Here is a 25,542-nt window from a genome sequence, read left to right on the forward strand (position 1 = left end):
ACACTATGGAATAAAAGTGGTCTTCAATAGCAACAAAAACAACAGAAATCCCACATACACATGGAAACTGAACGATATTCTACTCAATGATACCTTGGTCAAGGAAGAAATAAAGAAAGAAATTAAAGACTTTTTAGAACACAATGAAAATGAAGACACAACATACCCAAATCTATGGGACACAATGAAAGCAGTGCTAAGAGGAAAACTCATAGCGCTGAGTGCGTCCAAAAAGAAAATGGAGAGAGCATACACTATCAGCTTAATGACACACCTGAAAGCCCTGGAACAAAAAGAAGCTATTTCACCCGGGAGGAGGAGAAGGCAGGAAATCATCAAACTCAAGGCCAAAATCAATAAAGTAGAAACAAAGATAACCATAGAAAGAATCTACAAAACCAGGAGCTGGTTCTTTGAGAAAATCAACAAGATAGATAAACCCTTAGCCAGACTAACCAAAGGACACAGAGACAGTATCCAGATTAACAAACTTAGACATGAAAAGGGAGATATAACAGAAACTGAGGAAATTCAAAAAATTATTAGATCCTACTACAAAAGCCTATACTCAACACAACTGGAGAATCTGGAGGAAATGGACAGTTTCCTAGACAGATATACGACACCAAAATTAAATCAGGGTCAAATAGATCAACTAACCAGGCCCATAACACCTGAAGAAATAAAAAGGGTCATAGAAAGTCTCCCAACCAAAAAAAGCACGGGACCAGATGGCTTCAGTGCAGAGTTCTATCAAACCTTCATAGAAGACCTAACACCAATACTCTTCAAACTATTCCACAAAATAGAAATAGAAGGAACTCTACCCAACTCGTTCTATGAAGCCACAATTACGCTGATACCAAAACCACACAAAGATCCAACAAAGAAAGAGAACTTCAGGCCAATTTCTCTTATGAATATTGATGCAAAAATACTTAATAAAATTTTTGCCAACTGAATCCAAGAACACATCAAAATGATCATCCACCATGATCAAGTAGGCTTCATCCCAGGGATGCAGGGATGGTTCAATATAAGGAAATCCATCAATGCTATCCACTTCATAAATAAACTCAAAGAAAAAAACCATATGATCATCTCATTAGATACAGAAAAAACATTTGACAAAATTCAGCATCCTTTCATGCTAAAAGTCTTGGAAAGAACAGGAATTCAAGGCGCATACCTATACATCGTTAAAGCAATATACAGCAAACCATTAGCCAAGATCAAACTAAATGGAGAGAAACTTGAAGCAATCCCACTAAAATCAGGGACTAGACAAGGCTGTCCTCTCTCTCCATATCGTTTCAATATAGTACTTGAAGTTCTAGCTAGATCAATTAGACAATGTAAGGAGGTCAAGGGGATACAAATTGGAAAGGAAGAAGTCAAATTATCACTATTTGCAGATGACATGATAGTCTACTTAAGTGACCCGAAAACCTCCGCCAGAGAACTCCTATAGCTGATAAACAACTTCAGCAAAGTGGCTGGTTATAAAATCAACTCAAGCAAATCAGTTGCCTTCCTATACTCAAAGGATAAGCAGGCTGAGAAAGAAGTTAGGGAAACGACACCCTTCAAAATAGCCACAAACAATATAAAGTATCTTGGTGTGACTCTAACCAAACAAGTGAAAGATCTATATGACAAGAACTTCAGGTCTCTGAAGAAGGAAATCGAGGAAGACCTCAGAAAATGGAAAAATCTGCCATGCTCATGGATCGGCAGGATTAATATAGTTAAAATGGACATCTTGCCAAAAGCGATCTACAGATTCAATGCAATCCCTATCAAAATCCCAACTCAGTTCTTCACAGAGTTAGAAAAAGCAATTCTCAAATTCATCTGGAATAACAAAAAACCCATGATAGCTAAAACTATTCTCAACAACAAAAGAAATTCTGGGGGAATCAGTATCCCTGACGTCAAGCAATACTACAGAGCAATCATGTTAAAACTGCATGGTATTGGCACAGTGATAGACAAGTGGACCAATGGAATAGAATTGAAGATCCAGAAATGAATCCACACACCTATGGTCACTTGATCTCAACAAAGGAGCCAAACACATCCAGTGGGAAAAAAGATAGCCTTTTCAACAAATGGTGCTGGATCAATTGGAGGTCAGCATGCAAAAGAATGCGAATTGATCCATTCTTATCTCCATGTACTAAACTTCACTCCAAGTGGATCAAGGACCTCCATATAAAGCCAGACACACTGAAACTAATAGAAAAGAAACTGGGGAAGACCCTTGAGGACATGGGAACAGGGGAAAAGTTCCTGAACAGATCACCAATAGCTTATGCTCTAAGATCAAGAATTGACAAATGGGACCTCATAAAATTACAAAGTTTCTTAAGGCAAAGGACACTATTAAAAGGACAAAATGGCAACCATCAAATTGGGAAAGGATATTCACCAACCCCACATCTGATAGAGGGCTAATATCCAATATATACAAAGAACTCAAGAAGTTAGACCCCAGGGAACCAAATAACCCTATTAAAAATGGGGTACAGATCTAAACAAAGAATTTTCACCTGAAGAAATTCGGATGGCGGAGAGGCACCTTAAGAAGTGCTCAACATCATTAGTCATTAGGGAAATGCAGATCAAAACAACCCTGAGATCTCACCTTACACCAGTCAGAATGGCTAAGGTCAAAAACTCAGGAGACAGCAGGTGTTGGCGAGGATGTGGAGAAAGAGGAACACTCCTCCACTTCTGGTGGGGCTGTAAGATGGTACAACTACTTTGGAAATCAGTCTGGAGATTCCTCAGGAAACTGGACATGAGACTTCCAGAGGACCCTGCTATACCTCTCCTGGGCATATACCCAAAGGATTCCCCAGCCTGCAATAAAGACACATGCACCATTATGTTCATAGCAGCCTTATTTATAATAGCCAGAAGCTGGAAAGAACCCAGATGCCCCTCAAAGGAGGAATGGATACAGAAAATGTGGTATATTTACACAATGGAATACTACTCAGCAATTAGAAACAATGAATTCACAAAATTTTTAGGCAAATTTTTTGATCTGGAAATATCATCCTAAGTGAGGTAATCCAATCATAAAAGAATACACATGGAATGCAATCTCTGATAAGTGGATATTATTAGCCCAGAAACCCTGAATAACCAAGGCACAAATTGCATAACAAATGACACCCATGAAGAAGTATGGAGAGGGTCCTGATCCTGGAAAGGATTGATCTAGCATTGGAAGGGAATATAAGGACAGAGACAAAAAGGAGGGAGGTGATTGGAGAATGGCTGGAGAGAAGAAGGTTTATGGGACATATGGGGAGGGGCGATCCGGGAAAGGGGAAATCATTTGGAATGTAAACAAAGAATATATAAAATAAAAATATTACAAAAAAAAGTTTACCATTTTTGTCTAAGTATGAGAAAAATGTAGTAGAGGTCCTTTACAAGCACATGCTACCATATAAGTATATATTGCTTCTTAACTAAATTATGTTAAATACGAAAAGATTTATATTACATTGAAGCACTAATATAACAAATATATGATGCTATTCTTTTTATATATGTTTGTGAAAACATATTTATGAAACATGTCTATATACTAATTTTGATATTTAATAATTAAGATCATCAAATAAATTTTAATTTAAAATATTTAAATTTAATATTTTAATAATATTTTATAATAATTAATTTTGATAGGTTGAACTACTAATTTTTTGGTTGTTAGGTGAAAGTTGTGGTCTTCATATAGGATCGCCATTCCCTAGAGCTCCTTCACTCCTTCCCCTAATTCCTCCATAGGGCTCCCAGACTTCAGTCCAGTGATTTGGTGTAAGTATTTGTATCCATCTCAGTCAGATACAGGTAGGGCCTCTCAGAAGACAACCATGCTATGCTCCTGTCTGTAAGCACAACAGCATTAGTAAAAGTGTTAGGCCTTGGTGCCCACCAATGAGAAAGATCCCAGGTTAGGCCAGTCGTTGTCCAGCCTTTCCTTCAGTATCCTTTCCATTTTTGTCTCTCCAGTTCCTTTAGACAGGAACCTATAATTATAGGTTAGATAATTTGATGAGGGTTAGTAATCTCAACCTTACCCTTGGAGTTCTCTCTATCTATTGGAGGTGGACTCTTCACGTTCCCTTTCCACACTGTTGGGCATTTTGGCAAAGGTAGCACCCATTAAGTCCTGGGAGTCTCTCACATCCCAGATCTTCGGGACTTTCTAGAAGGTTCCCCCACCCACCCCCAGAAGATGCATATTTCAACTCATTCTCCTGGCCCCTAGCTTCTCTCCTGCCTCCCATACCTCATCCTATTCCTCTTTGTCTCACCCTCTCCCCTCTCCCATCCAGATCCCTCTCTCCCTACCTCTACCTCCTGGGATTAATTTGTTCTCCCTTGTAAGTAGGATTGAAGCTTCTTCACCTGGGCCTTTCTTCTTGTTAAACTTCTTAGTGTCTGTGGGTTGTTTTATGGGTTTTCTATACTTTTGGGCTCATATCCACTTATCAGTGAGTATATACCATGCATGTCATTTGGTGTCTGGGTTACCTCACTGAGGATATTTTCTGGTCCCATCCATTTGTCTTCAAAATTCATGATGTCCTCATTTTTAATAGCTGAATAATATTCTATGGTGTAAATGAACCATAGTTTCTGTATCCATTCTTCGGTTGAGGAACATCTGGTTGTTTCCAGTTTCTGGCTTCTTTATTTTTTAATTTTAATATTTAAATCACGATTGCCTTTGTAAAACTTATTTTTGTCCTATGTATTTTTTATAAATCATTACTCATATTCATCTATTTTAATTCATGTTCAAATCTTCTTTCCTATCCAATTGAAGCAGCATACATTAACTTATGAATTTTTAGTTAGTCAAAGTTTTGGTGGCTGAAATAACCTCTGAGACTAAATCTGAACCCATATCTCAATACTTTTATCATTTTTGAGGAAACCTTTTTAAGAAACTAAAACCAAATCTCATTTATGTTAAGTTATGGTATCCAATGAGCTAAGTGCGATTTTAACATTTGGATTATACTTTCTTTCAGGCCCATTTCTCCTAATTCAATGTCCTCTGTCATATACTTTGTGGTAGTGTCAGGATGTCATTGTATGAATAATAATACTACATTATCACTAGTATGTAGAAACATAAAAACAACTTTGAAATATGTAGAGAAAGAACAATAAAAAGATTGTAAATTGTTATTGAGGACAGGAAGGAAAGAAGATATGTAATGTAGTCGGTCTGTCGGAATGTCAGAAGTAGGGGTTAAGTACATGATGTAAGAACTTATGCATAATGAAATAATTAAATACACCGGACAAACGTCCTATGATTGAGTTTTGCCTGTTGCCACAATGAAGAAAGGTGGATATATACTTGGCGTAATAAATAGGTTAACTGATACTAGTAACTATTTTACTGTTCCCATGTATTCTACAGCATCATGTTATAGCTTAACTTAAATATGAGAATGTACAAAAACGAAAAAGAACAAAATTAAGTTCATTTCAGTGTTTATGGACTGCATGCTCCCTCCTCTCACATTCTTGTTCATTATTTAATTCAATTTTATAAAATATTGGCTTAGCTTTCCAGAACATATGCCTCGGAATGTGCACAATTCTGAATTTCTTGTAGTTAAGTTTTAGTGGTGCTGACTGAAATATCTATTTTCGTGTTTCTCCTCAGGTACATGCATAATTGGGACCACTTTTTAAAAATAAAAGCATTTGGGCAATAAACAAGAAACGTATTCCTGCTTGAGATGTGCATGGTTCAGACTTGGCTCTTTAAATAAATTTTCTTTGATTTTCTAAGTCTGCACACTATAAAAATAATAAAATGAAAGCAGAACAAGTATTAAGCATCTAACTTATTATACACAGTTAACCTAATATAGCAGCTAGAGAAAACTTGATTGTTTTGAAAATTCAGTCTTTGATATGTGTAACTACTTTTACATAGGTAGGTTTGTTGGCACCTGCCCTTGACAGAACTACAATAATTAGTGGCTGATTCTCTTATACAGAACCACTAGAAATACCTAGAAACTCAAGAAAACTATTATCCCTAAAGAGGTTTTCAGATTATATCAGTATTTGCAGTAAACAATGCTCATTTGCATGTCTCCTAAAACGCATGCATTCCCTATTGTGGGATCTAATAAGAAACATTGCCCATGGGCTCATGCATTTAAACACTTGGTGGAGCTGTTTGGAGACATTATAGAATTATTAGGAGGTGTATCCCTGCTAGAGAGATAAGCTTTGGGGGTCTACAGCCTCATTGTACTTCTTTTGTTTTGTTTGTGTGTGGATACTCAGGATTCCCCTCCTCCAACCATGCTATTCATGCTCTTCTGGACCCTAACGCCCTAGAATTATACACCAAAATAATGTCTTCTATGTGTTGCTTCTGGTAAGGCAACAGAAAAGTAATTAATATATCTATCTTCATTGGCTTCATGTTCTCTGAAGGACTGTCTCTTGCTGGAAATTACAAGGCTGGCTAGGCACACCTTGGCTTAAAATTACTGATCTTTATTATCACTTCAGTGCCATGATGACTTGAGCCAATCTTCTGTGTAACTCTGGACCATTTGAGTTTTAGCTAATTTTATCCTTCCTTTTGATTCTCACTAACTCTTGAGTTGGACTAAAAGCTGACTTCCTACACACGCTCTTAATTTTTACTCCTATTTTAATCTAATTTACTTTGGCTTTCCTCTACCACTAATAATTATCATTGTACTGTACTAAGATAAAATTTACATTTCTTGAGCAATTAAGTTGCATACATTTATGAATGGGATAGAGTGTATCCGAGGTTAGGATCTAATTTTCTCCAAACAGCTTCAGTGAAGGTAGCCTTCAGGAAGCAAGGACTACTTTCTTTTTTTTTTTTTTTTTAATTCTTTAATCTTTATTTGAAGTTTGGTCATTATCCCCCTCCCAGTCTGCCCTCTGACTGTTCTTCATCCCATACCTCCTCCCCTGTCTCCAAAAGGATGTCTCCACCCCCCCCCCACCCCTGCCCCATGAGACCTCCCCGTTGCCTGGGACCTCATGTCTCTTGAAGATTAGGTGCATCTTCTCTCACTGATGCCAGACCAGGCAGTTCTCTGCTGTATATATGCCAGGGGCCTCATGTCAGCTTATGTATACTACTTGGTTGGTAACTCAGTGTCTGAGAGATCTCAGGAGTTCAGGTTAATTGAGACTGCTAGTTTTCCTATGGGGTTGCCCTCTTATGGAAACAGACAACCTCAGGAGGTAGGAGGTGGAGGGACCCTCTAGAATGTACCAGAGTCCTGGGAGGTGAGAAACTCTCGGGATACGAAGGGAGGGACCTTTGAAAGGATGAAATGCCCTGCAGTGGGAAGAGGGAACTTGTAGAGTCCACCGCTAGTAGAGAGACAGGGTATCAATTGGAGAGATGGGGTTGCCATCCCACAGTCAAAAACTCTGACCCAGAATTGTTTCTGTCTAAAGAACTACAGGGACAAAAATGGAGAAGAGACTGAGGGTAAGGAGGTTCAGTGACAGGCCCACATTAGGACCCATCTCAAGTGGAGGCTCCAAGGCCTGACACTGTTACTGATGCTATGGAATATGTACAGACAGGAGCCTAGCATGGCTGCCCTCTGAGAGGCCCAGCAAGCAGCTGACTGAGACAGATGCAGATGCTTACACACAACCAATGGACACAAGCTGCAAGCCCCTGTGGTTGAATTAGGGAAAGGCTGGAAGAAACTGCAGAGGAGGGCAGTGATCACTTTCTTTTGTCTTGTTTAAATTAGCACAGTAAATTGCTCCCTTAACAGATCCAAAGTTGTTACTTTGGTTTCTGCATTTTCTACCTGAGTATATGTTCTTTGTGGTTCATACCTATAATCCTAAAACACTGGAGACTACAGTAGAATGGTTGCTTCAAGCTAGTGATCAACCTGAGATATCTAGTGAATACAGGGCAAGCCTGAGCTACATCAAAAAAATAAAATAAAAAACCCACATAACTAAAACCATCCACATTAACATACATTAACACACACACACACACATACACACACACACACAGACACACACGCGTGCATGCACACACACAGACTCACATACACACATGCATGCACACACACAGACACACACACAGACACACATACACAGATTCACACATACAGACACACACACAGACTCACACACACATACACACATGCGCGCACACACACACACAGACACACACACATGCACACACACACACACACACACACACACACGCATGCACACACACACACACACACACACACACACACACACGCACACACACACAGGCTCACACACACACACCCGCACACACACACAGACTCACACACAGAGAGACACATACACATGCACACACACACACACAGTCTAAACTTTATTTTTCACTGTTCTGGCTCACAGCATCATTAATTTAAATTTACCTCACTGTCTTTGAAAAGTTATTGTTCTCAATATGACCAGATTTTTTTTTAAAAAAAGCAATGTTTTCCTCATACAAAGATGTTATTCATAGTGTCTTAGTATATTACATCTTCAGGCTCAAATAATGTATCTCATGTCTGTGGTTTGCACAAACTAGGACAGTATGAATAATTTGGAGCAATTATATTTTGCATTGCCTTTAATGTATTAACTTCACAGCTATTCATGATATGAACTAGTAAATCTCTAACAACAATAAAAATGGTTTAATGACTAAAATTGGATACCAAAAAAATCTTATTAATTTTGATGCCTTCTTGAAAAGTGTTTGCTACAAAGAATATTAAAGATGCTTAGAAGAATGAAGTACTTTGACAAAACAGAAACAGAGGAAATAATGTTTATTTCAGCTTTCTTAATACTGACCTAGAATAAACATTTCCACTAAGAGCTTACATATGCATCCTTCCATTTTAGGTGAAATAGTGACTTGAATCAAAATTCTAAGGATTTTTAAGATATACATATTTTCTAGGGATGTTAAGAAGATTTTATTATAGTCTCATAGTCTCCAGAACTTCCAGATTTTCTCTCTTTACATATGCTGCATGATTGTCTCATATCTTTTTTCTCAGGTAACTTTATTTTAGTAACCCTTTCCACATTGCAGAGACAGATATTCTATTATGGTGCTATAATGATCTATTTGCATGTTAGCAACAATCAGACCTCGTATTTGTTATACCTAGTAAGTAGTTGATCATCAACGTCAATACCTATGGAACATAGTACATGATTTTTATTTAAATAATTAATCTTTGCAAATTTACTTTTTATCTTTGAAATAACCATGGAGCTGAACACCATAGGAAAGCACAGAAATGAATGATTATTTTCAACTGAGGCACATAAGGATTCATGAGAGAATGGGAAAATTATTCTGATTTGGTAATGTAATCTAACATCATGACTTGAAGGAGTTTTAAATTTTTTTAAACCCACCCTGAAAATGGACTATGGGAGTAACATGGATATATTCAGGTTAAAATAAAAATATCACTGATACTTCTAATCAAATGCCAACAGTTCTGTTCAGTGAGTAATTGGCATGTACCTGGGAATTGTGGTTTGACTGCTATTCTCTTAGATTATAAATCAGGGATATGCGTTAACTGTGTGGACATAGAAACAGTTTCCATGACATAAGGTAAATTATTCACATTCTGTTAACTAAGGTCAAAACTGCAATTAAAATCCAAGTACCAATTCAAAATTTTCTTTTCCCCTATTACATTAAAGTATGTAGCAGTAAGTCTAACTGACTGAGAACCTTGTTGTGATGTCATCCTGAGTGATAGGAAATACATAGCTTAGCCTTCATTGTAGTATCTTTACATTGTATGACACTAACACAGTTTTGGGGTGGCTTTTAAATTAAACCAACTGTATCTGTCCCCAAACACTGTGGGGAAAGGGAGTTTAAAAGGAGCTGTGTAGAAATTAATGTCTTCCTTGAACTCAGCCCATAACACTATCCAGTATGTACAATTTTGCTGGAAATGTATTAAACATAACATAGTTTGTCATATCCTACTATATTGCTATATTTTCTGTACCTTCTCATTGCTGCTTATCTCCCAAAGCCTCAGAAGTGGGAGGAGATACTGACCAACATTCCTCCATCATCATCTCCTGTTTGCTCATGCACCTGTTAAAAAGACTGAGCTACAAATCTTATCCATTCTTTTTAAAGCATGTGATTGGAGAAAATGTTTCTTTAATTTTCCAGTGTATTCCTGTCAGCCAGCTTGTTCTCATTTTGACATTCCACTCTTCTTCACAAGTCTTTACTAACTTACACTTTAGTAACTCATTACAGATTTAGAAACTCATTACCTGTTGAATGCCCTGCCTTTTCCTTGAACTACCTGCCCCATAGCAGAACACGGGAATATTTACAATGTGTATAATAGTTTGCAAACAAAGACATAACAATAGTTACAAACAATAACACTACCCACACTAGAGACAAAACATGACATTAAAAAGAAAATATCGTTATTACAGAAGAGTGGATACAAAAAATGTGGTATATCTACACAATGGAGTACTATTCAGCCATTAGAAACAATGAATTCATGAAATTCTTAGGCAAATGGATAGAGCTAGAGAACATCATACTAAGTGAGGTAACCCAGACTCAAAAGGTGAATCATGGTATGCACTCACTAATAAGTGGTTATTAACCTAGAAAACTGGAATACCCAAAACATAATCCACACATCAAATGAGATACAAGAAGAAAGCAGGAGTGGTCCCTGGTTCTGGAAAGACTCAGTGAAACAGTATTTGGCAAAACCAGAACGGGGAACTGGGAAGGGGTGGGAGGGAGGACAGGGGAAGAGAAGGGGGCTTACGGGACTTTCGGGGAGTGGGGGGGGCTAGAAAAGGGGAAATCATTTGAAATGTAAATAAATTATATCAAATAAAAAAAAAAAGACAAAAAAAAAAAAAAAGAAAATATCGATCCTCTTTTATTTACTTCACTCTAAATCATTGTAGGACACACTGTTTCAATGCCTAGCTGCTGCTAATTAGATCAGCACAGTTGCAGGAACTTTGGTTTCTCTTTCCAGTGTTGCCACCAGCTGCAAAACATCCATTTCCTCATAATTGGTTCTCAAGCTTATTTGCAATGTTCCATGAGGCATAGCCTACAGAAATGACTCATCATATTTATGGGAACAATATAAGAATAAAGGTTATGTTTGAATGGTTTTGCCATATTAAATTTAGACTAAAAACATAGTTTCTTGGAAGTTACTTTAAGCCAGCTTTTAAATATACAAATTTAATTAGATTTCAATTTTAAAATCACTTTCCTTTATGATAAGTAGTCAGTCCCTAAATTGTTAAAAGGAGGGCCTACTTAAGGTAATGTCTGGTCTAGGTGTCATGAATAAACAAATAAATTAAGTCTACCTTCTCTCTCAGGAACCTCCCATAGAATTATAGTTCTGAGATTTGAAGTCTGTGTCTTTGCCTTTTCAAAAGTTGGATGTGTGTTGAATTCAGATCCAACAGCAGAGTAGTATTTTATGACTTGCAGTTTTATGTGTGTTTAGAAACAAATGACTACCTTCAAAACTTCCAAAGAATTACATTGGTGGTGTCAACGTAAGAAAGAAGTACATCACTATTCTGTGATCACTCATTTAGCTCATTTTTAAGTAAAATTATCATTTAACTGCCAAGTATTGTCTATTTACTCATTAGTATTTGCTAAAGAATTACATGTCACAAGCCCACAGTCAAACGTGTGTACATGTATATGTATGAGTGCATGTGGTATATGAATGACAATTTCAGAAGTCTTGTTCTGTTACTCTTTACAATATTAGCTTTAGAGAAGATCTCTCCCTACATCTAGAGCTCACAATAATAGCTACAATGGCTGTTCCATGACTACCTGGGATCTTTCTATCTTTGACGTAAAAGTTATCCAGATTTGAGCTGAGGTTCTCATCCTGGCCACTCAGTGAATTCTCTTATCCACTATGCAATCTCACCAACTCCTTAGCTGCCACATGTTAATAGAGGGTAGTTTGGTTTCAAAGACATTGTGTGGTTATGAAAATGGAAATCTACGTGTTTAACTTGGTAAAGTAAGGTTTATTTTGTCTTCAACTGAAGCAGTGGAATATTATTTGGGGATTGGCATTTGTAAATTAATGCTGAGAAGCAAACTACAAAATTACATGTGGAAAGTAAAGGGATCCTACTCTTATACTTCTCTGTAACCCTCATGAAATATCAGATGCTAATATACAGAAGCAAATCTATACAAGAAATATTGAGTTGTCTGTATTTTAATAAGAAAACAATCTAGTAAATTATTTAGAGGAATTCCTTGTGTTTGCCAACTGATGAATAAAAATTGCCTAGAAACTGCTATGAAATTATATCAAGGGTCATAAGAAAAACATCTCCAAGATGTATCATCAAACAATGTGAGAGGTTTAAGTTTTTTGTAGGGCCTTTCTCAAATGTTCCTTCCTTTAGATTCCCTTTCTCTTAGAGAACATCTTCACTTTGAAACTGTAGAAATAAGATTAACAACTCGAATGCTTACTTTCTTCCTGTCTCTTTGTTTGGCCTAAACTCTGATTTCAAATATATAAATAGTCTAGAAATAGCAATCTTAAATGCTACACACAACTTTGCCTTTTAAGTATCTACATTGACTTTGAAGTTCTAGATATTTAAACATCTTCTTTGGTTTTAAATTCTAGGTTGATGAACCTGTTATGTACTTTTATTACACTTAAGTTATTGCACCTGTTAAATAATCTTTCTGAAATAATAATACTTGGTTTACTACAGATCATCATATATATGGAAGTTCATATCCTAATGAAATGTCCAATATGTTAAACGTGTTCCCTTTTATAGCATGGTTTCAGCATGCAGAGATGAAGAATGAGTAATGATATATTTACTGGTGCATCTGGGCTAGATATAAATGGATGATTGGAGGTACAGGGGGTTGAGAATGCCCATCATACTATAGTTTAACTAGAAGGCGAAGCAGTGGTAATTGAGGGTCATACTATAGTTTAACTAGAAGGCAAAGCAGTGCTAATTGAGAGAAATACAGACAGTAAGCAGGTTTTGGATCATTTCTGAGATATGCCTTAAACACCACACTAAAGAGAAACTTTGCAGCCAAAGAGAACTACTGAGGGATTTGAATGGAGCAGTGCCTTGAGAATGAATATAATAATTATATTATAATTATAGTGGGTCTTTGAACAAAAACTGGTAAAGACACTCTTGAGCATGTCTTAATTTAATTGGTGGATATTCAAGGCAAAGACAAGATTCTGTGTGAGATTTGGAAAGTCCAGAGAAATGGAAAAGCTGGGAGTGTGTCAGAAGGATTTATATGGTATCGTCTGTGGAAAGCAAAGGGAAAAAAAACTAGATTCAGTAAAAAGTGATAAGGTTTGAGGAACAAAAGAGATGATGTGGGTGTATGTGTTACACAAGAGTTTATTTTGAATAAATTATCACTATAGTAGCTTATGTCTGAAATTTTTCATTTCATTTACTGGGTGTATTAGTTTGGGTTCTCTAGAGTCACAGAATGTATGGATAGTCTTTATATAGTTAGGGAATTTGTCAATGACTTACAGTCTATAGTCCAACTCCCCAACAATGATCAGCAGCAGCTGTGGATGGAAGTCCAAGGATCTAGCAGTTTCTCAGTCCCACGAAGCAAGCAGGCAAGGAAGAGTGAGAGTGAATCTTCCTTCTTCCAATGTCCTTATATATCTCCAGCAGAGGGTGTAGCCCAGATTAAAGGCTGTAGGTCTCCAACAGAGGGTGTGGCCCAGATTAAAGGTGTGTGCATCCATGCCTTTAATCCCAAATGATCTTGAACTCGGATATCTCCTTGTCTTAGCCGCTATGCTTCAAGGTCTCCATGCCAAGATCCAGGTCAGAAACTTATATCTCTGAGCCTCCAAATTAGGATCATAGGTGAGCCTTCCAATTCTAGACTGTAGTTCATTCCATATATAGTCAAGATGACAACCAGGAATAGCCTCTACACTGGGCATTGGTAAGAAGACTGAGAAACATCCTTTGTATTAATTTCTGACTTAATCATGAGTTCTTGGAGTTAAAAAGATGAGTGAATTACTCACGCTTCTTCAGCTAAGAATATACATTTAAATTTTTGGCTACTGGATTACAATTCCATTAGCTACACTGTGCTGGGTATTTCAATTCAGGGAAGATCTTGGAAGATGCCCAGACACAGTGCTTTTGAGAATCATATTGGGACTTGGGAGGGGTAAATTATTATGTAAGTCAGCAAACTCGAAACTTCAGTGACAGGAATGAATACTAAGGAAGTGATCTGAAGTACGACTCTCCAGGAAGAGAGATTATATACTTCTAGACAATAAAAAAACAAAAGCAGAGCATACAAAAATAATTGCCACAGGCAGGTTTACTAATAAAGTTGCCTTAGTTCCTTTGGCTAACTCCTGAACTCCTTTGAGACCAGGCTTTTATTGTAATAACGGGAGATGAAAGTGACATTTAATGAAAGTGACATTTAGCCCATATTGTAATTAGCTGAAACCTGAAGACCACGATTAACGTGGCATTTTTTTCTGATTCTGGTCCTGTTTGCGGCCTCACGGCAAAAGGAGAGAAGAAAGGCATTGCTGGAGTCTTGAAGTCACCAACCAAAATGACCCACATGATTTTTGTCTCTTTTATGGATAAACAAACAGCTGATGCTGTGAAAGGATGGCTATGGCTCTGTGGCTTAGTGTGAGCTCTCTTTTGGATTGTAGTATTTATGATTTATTGAACTGTTTTGCAACTTTCTTAGTTGCTTGTCATTAATGCATCTGTTTCTATGTGATATGGTCCTTAGATGACAATACCAAAAAATGTTCAGTTGGCTTCCTCAGATTCAGGCCCTTTATGTGTAAACTGAGGATTCAGTTTTATTTCTTTTATTGAAAATTGATTTGATTTTCAGTTAATATATTCGGATTACTGTGTCCTGTCTTTCCATCTGCCCCCAGCTCTTCCCTGTCTTACTTCCCATGCAGTGCAGACTCATGCCCTTTCTGTCTTTCAGAAAACAAACAAGCTTCTAAGGGCTAGTGATAAAATAAGGTAGAATATAATATACTAAGATAAAATAAACACAAATACAACAAAATAGGACAAAACCAACTGAAGGAAACGAACCCGGGAAAAGGCACCGGAAACAGAAATAGGTACCGACTCTTGCCTCTCTTACCCTCTTACTGTCTTGTCTTTCTCTCTCTCTCTCACCTCTTGCCCTCTTGGGCTCTCCTCCCTTCCCACTTCCCTTCTCCCCTCTCTCCATGCAGTCATGGTTAGCCACTACTTCTCTCCTCTCTCCTCTCTGCCTTTCTCTACCTCTACTACCCCCTTAACTCCCCTCCCCATGCCCTAAACTCTACTCTACACTAAAAGAAAAAGAAATTCACACTAAGAACCATTCAGTTGCACACTCAGGAATCCATCCTACCTTCTCATACAAACATAAAATCAGAACCCAGAACCCATCATAAACACACACACACACACACACACACACACAAATTCATATGATCTAATGTGAACAAAGGTAAAGTTGTATGACTGAATGCTAACTTAGAATATATACACAAAACAATATGTTATTTTAATGTTATTGTTAATTATAACTTAATTTATATTTATTGGCCAAATTATATTAGAATTTTAACTTGGAAGAATATTTTTAATAAATGTATTGATGCTCTCCATGAATGAGGTTTAAATGTATAAAGTAGGTAAAAATAAGATTTAATAGGTTTAAGATTCTCAAAAAGTGATTTAAGACTTTTGCTGGGTATAGTAGTCTTGGCTGACATTTGTGTTCTCTTAGAGCACAAATTGGGAAAAGATCTTCACCAATCCTACATCAGATAGAGGGCTAATATCCAATATATATAAAGAACTCAAGAAGTTAGACTCCAGAAAACCAAACAACCCTATTAAAAAATGGGGTACAGAGTTAAACAAAGAATTCTCACCTGAAGAACTTTGGATGGCCGAGAGGCACCTTAAGAAGTGCTCAACATCATTAGTCATTAGGGAAATGCAAATCAAAACAATCCTGAGATTTCACCTTACATCAGTCAGAATGGCTAAGGTCAAAAACTCAGGAGACAGCAGGTGTTGGCAAGGATGTGGAGAAAGAGGAACACTCCTCCTCTGCTGGTGGGGTTGCAAATTGGTACAACCACTCTGGAAATCAGTCTGGCGGTTCCTCCGAAAACTGGGTACCTCACTTCCAGAAGATCCTGCTATACCACTCCTGGGCATATACCCAAAAGATTCCCCAGCATGAAATAAAGATACATGTTCCACTATGTTCATAGCAGCCCTATTTATAATAGCCAGAAGTTGGAAAGAACCCAGGTATCCCTCAACAGAAGAGTGGATGCAAAAAATGTGGTATATCTACACAATGGAGTACTATTCAGCCATTAGAAACAATGAATTCATGAAATTCTTAGGCAAATGGATGGAGCTGGAGAACATCATACTAAGTGAGGTAACCCAGTCTCAAAAGATGAATCATGGTGTGCACTCACTAATAAGTGGATATTAACCTAGAAAACTGGAATACCCAAAACATAATCCACACATCAAATGAGGTACAAGAAGAACGGAGGAGTGGCCCCTTGTTCTGGAAAGACTCAGTGAAGCAGTATAGAACAAAATCAGAACAGGGAAGTGGGAAGGGTTGGGTGGGAAAACGGGGAGGGAAGGGGACTGATTGGACTTTTGGGGAGTGGGGGTCCAGAAAAGGGGAAATCATTTGAAATGTAAATAAACATATCAATAAAAAAACAAAAACAAAAATGTGTCACTGAAAAAAAAGTGATTTAATAATTTACAAGTTATTTTGGGCTCAGTTTCCCTTACAGATTTGAGCATTTGGGGGATGTGAGCGGTGGACTAAAGCCAGTCTTTGATTATACTGTGAAAATGCTTCACTACTGAACTACATAGCTAGTGGGATATTTTGCTTTTAGCACGCAGTTTTTTGTAACTCACCAAGGCTAGTCTTGAACTTGTGACGTTTCTCCTCAACATCCAGCAGAGTTGGTGTTACAGGTATGTACAACCTGGACTGGTATTTTTATAAACAAACAAACAACAACAAAAATCCAGCATCAATTATGTTATATAAATACTTATGAGGGTCCTGAATATTATGATAAGGAGACTCAACTGTCTTCTGTACCTCTTTTATCAGAGAGATAAACAGTTAAAAGGAAGATTTTAGTTATTTATTTTTCAATGACATTGGACTCTGAAAGAAGTTACATCATTATTTAATGTAAAACAATAAAACCTGAGTTGTTGAATGTGATATCTGAACAGATGTTTTTATTTTCTTGACTATAAGTCAGTGAAGTTTCAAATAGTGCTGTCAATTAAAACTCCACACTGATCATTTCTATTAAAAATTAAGATTGGCAAATTAAAACGGCAATTTTCAATTCCAAAACTATATGGGCATGGCCTGTGTGTTTTTGTCAGTGTGTGTGTGTGTGTGTGTGTGTGTGTGTGGTGTGTGTGTGTTTGTGTGTGTGTTAAGAATCACACTGTGTGATCACAGATAATGTAAATGAAAATAACAAACCAAATATATACATAATTGAAACTAGGAAAATGCTTAATTATTCCATGTTACAAAGCAATTATGGACCATTAGACAATGGATAAAAGGGAGATAGTTCAATAATAATTGGCACATAGAGATAAGAGTGTTCAGGTGATTCAAAGAATAATTTAGTGTATCTTAAATCAAATGATTTCCCTGACAAACAAATGAGTGACCAGCCTTGTATTGTTCTTATTTTTGATTACGACCATAATTTTTAGATGAACTCTAATCAAAATCTAGCAATGAAATGGGAAACACTCATTACATATACCAAAAAAGTGAAATATCCTTTCAACCCAATTGAGACACTCAAGCCAGTTTTTCCCCCGTGGAAAATTAACTTTTATTTGCCAGATGTAATTGTTGACTAGGGGACTGACCTACTGCTGAAAAAGCTCACAGTTTGTAGTTCTTTCAGACCTCTAGCTGGCTGACATAACTCAGTTTCTTCCCAGACTCCTCTCTATTTAGACCAAATCAAACTGGCTCCTCTTGGCTTCTGACTGAACTGCTCTGCTTGGCCTCTAACCCTAGCAATCTGTTTTAATCTTTTGGTTAATTCTGTCTTCATCTGCAACCTGGCTCTTTAAAACTGTCCTTTCTCTCTCTCTCTCTCTCTCTCTCTCTCTCTCTCTCTCTCTCTCTCTCTCTCTCTCTCTCTCTCTCTCTCTCCACCTCTTTCCTATTCGTTGTATCTTCTCTCTGATTCATTCTGTCAAGTCCTTCTCTGGTTTAACACTTCGTAAATCTATCAGAAATAACTTTATTTATTATTTTTATTGTTTTATTGAGTATTTTATTTATTTAAATTTCAAATGTTATCCCCTTTCCCAGTTTTCTCTCAGCAATCCCCCTATCCCATTCCCTTTCCACCTGCTTTTATTCGGTTGTTTCCCCACCCACCCACTCCAGCCTCACTGCCCTAGCATTCCCCTGCACTGGGGTATCAAATCTTTATAGGACCTAGAGCCTCTTCTCCGATTGATGTCAGTCTAGGCCATCCTCTGCTACATATGCAGCTAGATCCATAGGTCCTTCCATGTGTACTCTTTGATCAGTGGTTCAGTCCCTATGAGCTCTGGGGGTTCTGGTTGGTTCATATTGTTGTTCTTCCTATAGGGTTGCAAACCCCTTGAATTCCATGGGTCCTTCCCCTAACTCCTTCATGGGGTCCCTGTGCTCAGTCCGATGGTTGGCTACAAGCATCTCCAGATGTTATTGATCAGGCTTTAGCCAAGCCTCTTGGGAGACAGCTATATCAGGCTCCTGTTAGAAATCACTTTTTGGCATCAGCAATAGTGTCTAGGTTTGGTGACTGCATATGGGATGGATCCCTAGGTGGGGCAGTCTCTGGATGGCCTTTCCTTTAGTTTCTGCTGCACTCTTTCTCCTTGTATTTCCTTTAGACAGGACAGCTGCTATCTTCTACAAACTAACTTTACCTTCATTGCTTGTTATTAAAGGTATTTACTCAGGATCTATCTATTATAGTCAGAGAGATTAAAGGTATGCCATTGCAGCATTATGACACAGTTTTAGAAGGTCTTTGGATGTGATGAGATCTTTTGCTAGAGCAACCTTGTAGTTGGATTAAAATGCTTTTATATTTTCTGAATAAAACTTATTGTAATTTAACAGTTATCACACACACACACACACACACACACGCGTGTGTGTGTGTGTAACAACTGCTGGTCCAAAAGACATTAGTGTTATAGCTTGAACAGGAATTATAGATTTAGGAAATAATGTTGTAAAATATAAAATAGACATTCAGAGGATAAAGGGTTTTTTGTTTTATGATATCAGAATATATCTCAGAACAGTAACCAAAAAGAAACACTTTAATGCAATTCAAGCTTATTACTCATGTAACAACACATATTAATAGCTTTGAAGAAATTAAAATCAACAAATCATTCATATATCCTTGTAATAAAAGGATAAGTTACCTATGTACTTGTGGATATAATAGACAAAAATTTTGTTATCAGATAATTCAGGTGTGATTAAAAAGTTATATTGTAACTGATTACTGTTTAGACCTACAGTTTGAAATGCAACCCCTGGGAAACTTGGTTTAACAGTTACAACTTAGAATTTGACAGAAAACTAGCAGAGGAATTAAAGCTATGTAAATATTTGATGAACCATTTATGCAGAGGTATGTACTTTCAAAGCATCAGATATTATTTTTTGCATCAAATTCTCTCAAAACCGATCCTGCCTTTCTCATTCCCTTCAGATCGCCTTATTTTTCTTAAAATATTCTAAATTTAATTTTCTTCTGATTTAATGATCACTTATCTTTCTATATATTTGCCTTTACATCTTAATTGAATATTTATATGTCCTCTACAATTTCAAGTTCTAATTCACTCATTATGTATTTATTCATAGATAATTTTACCTCATCTCAGTTGCTGTACACTTGTTCCTGAAATCAGATGATGACAGGCTTCCAGACCACCCCAGAAAGCCACTTCACTAATCAAATACACTGTCACCTGCAGTGCTGCCTTAGGATCCTTACAATAAAGACACTTACCTTTCGATAAGGATGTACAAACTTCCATTGAGTCCAAATACAGGCTAAGTCTTCTCCTAGAAGACCATAACATATTTTTATTACCATTGTGTTTTTATTGTGTGTATGCAGATCTGTTACATATGACTGGTTTCATTCAAGTATATATTACCCTGTGAGAAAATTCTCTCCATATCCCCTGCCCTGCCCATTCTCACCATTGTCTCCTATTAGCTCCCTTTGTTTCTATTAGCTTCTACTTTAATGTGATATATACTACTTATACATGGATTTAGGGATCTTGAAAAAGTCTAGAAACACATGAGTAAAAACAAATTTATCTTTCTGAGACTAGCTTAGCTCAATATGACTGCATTCAGATGATATATATTTTCAAAGAGGAATCAAGTACTTGCCAGACACTGACTCTTCCAGACTCTTGGTCACAGAGTTTAATGTTATAGCTTCTAGAGTTTATGAAGATTAGATCAATTATTGTTAGCCTCAAATTATCTTCTGATTTCTCCTGCTCCAAAATATATTCTGTAGAACTCAGTGCAAGATGCTATTACTATATTCTGTAGACTAGTTGCTTACAGTACACATACTAATTTCTTACAGTCATGAAGGCTGGGAAATTCAAGATCACTATATCCACAGATTCAGTTATTGCTGAAAACTCTCTTCTATCTTGCAGCTTATAACCTCCTCTCTCATGTCAAAGAGAGGAAACTCTGCTATCTATTTTCCTGCTAATGAAGGTAGTAATTTCATTTTAGGGCTTCTGTCAATATTGTTATTATAAAGTTGAATACCTACTAAAAGCATTGATTGTGAAGAGGGTGGTGGCATTGTGGATTACAATTCCCACATATAAATGGCAGAGGTGTAAGTTCAGTGTATGATACATCATCTGTTTGCCATGTACTTGATAAACATTAATATTTAAAAATGACAATTTTTTTATTGTTAGCTGGATTTTAAATGTCTGCTCATGAATGCCAGCTCATACATGAATGTATCTCTGGTTCCTTTACAGCTATGTGTTGTATTCCATAGCTGCCTGCAGCTATTATGAACTGGGTTGCTGGAACAGAAGCTGAGGGATGGAAGGGGAAGGAGTGAAAAGAAAGAAGGGCCAGGACAATGTTCACTGATCAAGGACAGAACTTTAATGGCGGTCAGACCTTTTAACAGTTTGGGCAAACCCTTCCCCCAAGACTCTGGGTTGAGTTCCAGTGGAAGTTGTCTAGCTTCTCCTGGAGGTCTTTGTCTCGACTGCTCAGACAGCTGGGTGGGTCACCTGCTTAATTCAGGAATTTGTAGACCTAGAGGAACAATGAGCTTAACCTTCACTCTAAGCTTCTCCACCCTAGGATCAAAATTCCTGCCTTAACCTACTTCCCTATTATGTCCCTAATGGCATATTTCTGCCGAAGCCAGGGATTGTCCTTGGCCAATGTCAAGTTCCTACCATGTGGTATGACTCCCAAATATGGCTCTGTACAGCTATGAGCCCTTCATGAGGACTATGAACTAATGATTGGATTCATAGATTCTGAATATGATGACTTTTTATAGGTGCTTAAAGGTAGAGGATGGGTCTAGTTGAAAGAAATACATAACAGAGACAATTTGCCATAATCCCCTTTCTTAATCTGTGTTTTCATGTTTCCCAGATGTTACAGGATAACAAGCTCTTTTCCCCAAAGCACCACTAGTGACAACAGTTAACACATATGAAACTAAGACAAAATAACTATTTCACCTTTTAAAATGCTTTTCGTGGCTATTTTCCAAATGAGGTAAAGGTGTGACTAACACTTGGTTTAGGATTGTTGTTCTAATTAAATATATTTATGTGACTGTTAGGAGTAGAATGACATAAATTTGGAAAATGTCTGGAGGTGTGGGCTTCAGAAGCATGTGATAAGCAGAGACAACTCTGAAATGTGTATGGAAAACTAGACTGTCATTTGGGACATCATGATGGTTTTATCAAAACCATCATATGGACTAGATACCTTCTGGTTAATGATGTCTACACATCCTCTTTATAGTGAGATATTTAGTGATGTTTAGTTAAAAAGTGAGAGGCATATTTTTGTGGGGGAAAATTGTAAAGCAGCCTAACATTTGAACTCTGGCCTGCCTGTTGTTGGCTCTATTTAATCAGACTCACAGGGAGATTAAAAGGAAATGATAGAGAAGAGATGTTGTCTCAGGGTTTCATTGCTCTGAAGACACACCATGACCAAGGCAACTCCTATAAGGAACAGCATTTAATTGGGGTCGGCTTACAGGTTCAGAGGTTCAGTCTATCATCATCAAGGCAGGAGCATGGCAGTGCTGGAGGGGCTGAGAGATCTACCTCCTGTTTGGAAGGCAGCCAGGACGAGGGTCTCATTGCCCACTTAGTGACCTACTTCTTCCAACAAAGCCACACTTACTCCAACAAGACCACACCTTCTAATTGTGCCACTCCCTGGTCCAAGCACATTCAAACCACCACATTCCTCTCCTTTGCCCCTGTAGGCTTGTTCAAACACAAGAGTGTATGGAGGCCAAATCTGTTGATAGCGTATTGCAAAATATATTTAGTGGACCTCCAAAAGTCCTGTTGTCTATAACACTCTCAACAAGGTTAAAAGTCCAAAGTTCAAAGTCTCTTTTGTGATTTATCCAGTCAATTAACTGTTGTGCCCTGTAAAAATCAAAAAAGCAGACCACATACCTCCTATATCAAAGGTCATACATTACTATTCGAAAATCTCATAGTGGGTCTTGGTTTTCAGTGTGTGTGTCCCCTGAACCTGGGCCTGTGAGGGTTCTGAATCTGGCTACTAGATGAGCCTGGGGCCTTGACAGGTCAAGTAGTGATGGGTTACCCAAGCTACACAGCTAATTAAGTAGCAGAGGAGATTAGAACCCAGGTTTCCTGTCTCCCAAGATTGTTAAAAATGAGTCTGCAGAAACAACCTCCTAGTGACTTCTTAAAGCAGATCATCAGGTGGCCAGTTGTGAAATTAAATCCTGGCATGGATTATTGAGGGGTCCTGGCCTACCTGGGTGGCTGCATGAATATAGCACTGAAACAGACAGAGGAGTGTATCAAGAGACAGCTGAAGAAAACCTACAGAGATGCATTCATCTGAGGAAATAATGTGCTATACATAAGTACACAAGAGATGGATGTGAAGATATCAGGAGGTACTGCTATTCAGAGATGGAGAGATGAAGTGCTTTGGCTCTCTTACGATCTTAGTTGGGTTGTTTTCATGGTGGTGGATTTTTTTTTTAATTGACACTGGAATAAGATAGAGGTATTACATTATAGATTGAATCTTAGGTTTTTCACATTTATGTCTCATTCTTTATTATTTTTGCCTGTACAGAATGCTAAAATTAAAAGTTTGTTTCTCAAGGATTAGTTCTAAAATAAGAAAAAAGAAAATGTCATAGTGAGGAAATATAGGACCAAAACAAGACCATAAAACAAGCTTAGCAAAGTCCAAAGTTCTGCATTGCCGTATCTGATGTCAAAGCACTTTTACTATCTCCAACTCCTTTCATCTTTATTTACTGCAACCAACTTCTTTCTCTTGGGGCTATTTCTACTCTATTAGTTGCTTTCCTAAGGTATCTCACAGCTCCGACATCTCTATAATCTTGTATTAGCCAAGACAACTTCAACTTTATACCTTCTTGTTCCGATGTCAGGGATCCACACAATCTTCTGGACTCCTCCAAAGGGCTTGGTCACTTCTTCATCTCTGCCCTCTGTAGCACTCTAGGCTCTGCTCGACTCCATGCCACTGCTGCTGTTGTTCTTGGTGGTTATGCTGTAGTACTGCATCTCCAATTGTTTTGGAGTCTTCTGATGCACCTAAGCTTCTTCAATAGCCTCTTATAGATACTCATAGTAGTACAAAGCCACAAGTTATTTGCATGATTCCTTCAGTCCTGGGCTGTCAGCTGCAACTGAGGCTGCACCTACACCAATGGCGCTCCCTAATCTCCCACAGCTCCAATACTTAGCTGCTCTCCATGACTCCTTCATGTCTTCAAAACCAGTACCACCTGAATGTTTCTTACACATTACCAAGTCTAGCTGAAGCTCAAGGTACAACCTTGGCTATCCCTGGAGCACAGCTTCTTTGTGCTCTCAGAAAACACTTGCCACAAGATATTACCTTAGTGAGGCTGATCTCTTTTTTTATTAGATATATTCTTTATTTACATTTCAAATGATTTCCCCCTTTCTTGGTCCCACTACCCTGAAAGTCCCATACGCCATCTCCCTTCTGCCTATTCCCTAATCAACCTCCTCCTGCTTCCCTGTCCTGGTATTCCCCTCCACTGGGGCATTGAGCATTCCCAGGAACAGGGGCCTCTCCTCCCTTTGATGTCCAATAAGGCCACCCTCTGCTACCTTCATGGGTAATGCTATGTGTACTATCTGGTTGATGTGTTTCTCCCTAGGAGCTCTGGGAGAACTGGGTGGCTCATATCATTGTTCCTCCTATGGTGCTGCAAACCCCTTCTTCTATACCAGCTTCTGTCTTAAATAGGGTTTTGTTGCTGTGGAGAGACACGATAGCCACAACTCTTATAAGAGACAACATTTAATTAGGGCTGGCTTATAAGTTAAGACATTCAGTCTATTATCATCAAGGTGGAACCATGGAAAAACAGGAAAATAAGAAAGATGCCTTATGCCCTTTTCAGAAACCTGTAATACTCATTTTATGCCCCATGTTTGAAGCATTTCCCCCCAAGAGGACAGAAATGCATGGGTACACAGCTTCCTTCAGACTGCCTATAATGGTATAGTTTTCTATATTAACCACACTCCAACTCAGGGCTACACACTGCTTGAACCAAGAAGGCATGGACTGTACAAAAGTTTGTAAAACACTGTGATATTAGTTTTGGAGACATGTAGCATCCAAGAATATCTGACCCAATGAGACTCTGACCCACATTTCATAGGAAGTCATGGAAGACCAATTCATGTGTAGTTGGGTCATTTTTTCAAGAAGCAACCTCTTAGAGATCAATGCATTTACCTGGGAAAGTGAAACCAGTAATGAACTAGAGGCCACATTCCATCCAAATTTCTCCTCAGCATTCAGAATTCTTTCATCCTCTATTATAAGTATTTCTAGTTTGTGCCACTCAGTTATATTTTAAACATCGCATGTGTGATAAATTTCTATTCCCCTTTTTCCTCCCTTTGGTAGAATGTCTTACCTTTCCTTGTTTTTATATTTTAGTTAAA

At 37.7% G+C, this 25,542-nt stretch overlaps 1 protein-coding gene and 1 pseudogene across 1 annotated transcript in view; both read left to right on the forward strand.

The window, feature by feature from the left end:
• The window catches only part of Cadm2 (cell adhesion molecule 2), a 224,970-nt gene that overhangs the window by 173,655 nt on the left and 25,773 nt on the right, over positions 1–25,542 (forward strand). The gene's annotated exons all lie outside the window — the stretch shown is intronic.
• On the forward strand, positions 23,222–23,566 carry LOC127666268 (U6 snRNA-associated Sm-like protein LSm6; annotated as a pseudogene).

This window comes from Apodemus sylvaticus, chromosome 15 (assembly GCF_947179515.1).
Source record: "Apodemus sylvaticus chromosome 15, mApoSyl1.1, whole genome shotgun sequence".
NCBI classification, from domain to species: domain Eukaryota; kingdom Metazoa; phylum Chordata; class Mammalia; order Rodentia; family Muridae; genus Apodemus; species Apodemus sylvaticus.